Source organism: Maylandia zebra, linkage group LG14, assembly GCF_041146795.1.
Source record: "Maylandia zebra isolate NMK-2024a linkage group LG14, Mzebra_GT3a, whole genome shotgun sequence".
NCBI lineage: Eukaryota > Metazoa > Chordata > Actinopteri > Cichliformes > Cichlidae > Maylandia > Maylandia zebra.
The window spans coordinates 7,292,153-7,294,102 of NC_135180.1; the positions used below are offsets into that span (position 1 = coordinate 7,292,153).

General features: G+C 43.1%; 1 long non-coding RNA gene across 1 annotated transcript; it reads right to left on the reverse strand.

Moving 5' to 3' along the window:
- Positions 1 to 554: 554 nt before the first annotated feature.
- Positions 555 to 1,633, reverse strand: LOC143421924 (uncharacterized). The gene is made up of 3 exons (XR_013101525.1): positions 1,216 to 1,633; positions 848 to 1,130; positions 555 to 756 (listed from the first exon to the last, which is right to left on the reverse strand). It is a non-coding gene; the product is annotated as an uncharacterized LOC143421924 (long non-coding RNA).
- Positions 1,634 to 1,950: the final 317 nt, after the last annotated feature.

Genomic DNA, 1,950 nt, shown 5'->3' on the forward strand with positions numbered 1-1,950 from the left:
ACTGATGGTATGAATACAAAACACATCTGGCTTTTGCTTTCTCTGTGTACAGATGTCAATTTGAGGTCACACTTTTACCATAGTGTCATGTAAACATACAAGGATCCAAACTTCAAGTATTGGTGTTTATTCACACTCATCAAAACCAAGACAAAGTCAGAACACAAAATATGAATTTCACAAAAAAAAGGGAAAAAAAAAGACAATCAGCCTATATCATGTCGTCTTTCTGGGTCCGGCCACAAAATTTCGTCCACATCGCATGCGATATCCTCCAGTCCAAGGCACCGGGGAAAATATCTCCTTGAATGCCGTATCCAGGCCTGACATGATGCCTGGTCAATATCTCCACATGCCTCCTCCATTGCCTGTAAAAGGGCTACCTGTTGATGAGGATGATGGTCGTACACTTTCCAGCGCCAGGCAGAGAAGAACTCCTCGATGGGATTTAAGAATGGAGAGTATGGAGGGAGGTTGAGTGCCATGAAGGATGGGTGGTCTGTAAACCAGTTGCGGACCAAAACAGCCCTATGGAAACTAACATTGTCCTATGGTTGCATGATGGTGAACAACACCATTTTGGCTTATAGCTGCACACATGGTTATGTTACCACCACGTTGTCCTGGGACATTGATGATGGCACGGTGTCCAATAATGTTCCTGCCACGTCTCCTGGTTTTACTGAGGTTAAAACCGGCCTCATCTACAAAAAGTAGCTCATGTCCCATTGCATCTGCTTCTAGTTCCATCACTCTCTGGACAAGACAAAACAAATGCAACACATCAGGCCCATGCACAGCACTACAGTATGCACTTCCAAATTCAGAACCAATGACACTAGCTTACCTGCACATAGTCATATCGCAGTTGCTTTACACGTTCTGTGTTTCTCTCGAAGGGAACTCTGTAAATTTGCTTCATTCTTATTCTGTGGCGCGCAAGTACACGACTTAGTGTAGAAATGCTTGCACTGTGTATATTTTGAAAGATGGTGTCATCATCCATTATGCGCTGCTGTATTTCACGCAGTCTTATTGCATTATTGGCAATCACCATGTTCACTATATGGGTCTCTTGCTCTGGAGTGAACATTCTGCCTCTGCCCCCAACATCTGGACGTCTAGCAATTCTGTAAAGTAACAATTTCAGTATTTTTGCATGTATGGTACTGTTGTGTTTCCCATTAGAGTATGGCAGTGCTACAAAGTACTTACCGATTCTCATTTCGAAATGTCCTAATGATGCTTGCCACAGTGTAGCGGCTCAGTTTAGGCTGAACACGTTGGCCAGCTTCCCTCAGGGTCATCCCATGGTTGATGACATGGTCCACTACTGTAGCTCTGGTGTCATCAGTTATTCTGTTTCTTACTCTTCTTACCCTTCCTCTTTCCCCTCCTCGTCCTCTTCTTGCTCCTCCACGTCCTCTTCCTCCAACTTCTTCACCTCCACGTCCTCTCCCTCGGCCTCCTCTGATTCTCACTCTTCTCACTCTTACTGCTCCTTCCATTGTACTCCACATAGACAGCTTACCTGTGGCCTGTTTATAGTGCTTAGGCTGATTGCAAAGTGGACTAATTATCTAAAACAGTTTTCACATGTGAAAGTGTGCCAGACAGTTGGCAAATTAGTGTTAATGATAGCCATACATGTGTATACTTTTGCTAGGAGTGTGTTGGAAATTTGATAATTGGGTGTTGTGCAGTGAATTGTGCCTACAGTTTTGCAAAGTGTGTGTTACAAAATTGCAAACTGAGTGCAAAGCAGTTTTTGTGCTTTTAGTTTTGCAAACTCAGTGAGTGGTTTTGCTATAAGTCTGAATAGTTTTAGAAATTGTGCTACAGGAATCACAGTTAGGGTTTAAGCATTCAGAAAAAACTGTAGGAGCATTTGTCTGCCTTTTTTCTTTAGTATTCTCTCCTCCTGTTCTTGCTCTTAACCTTCCCTCTAAT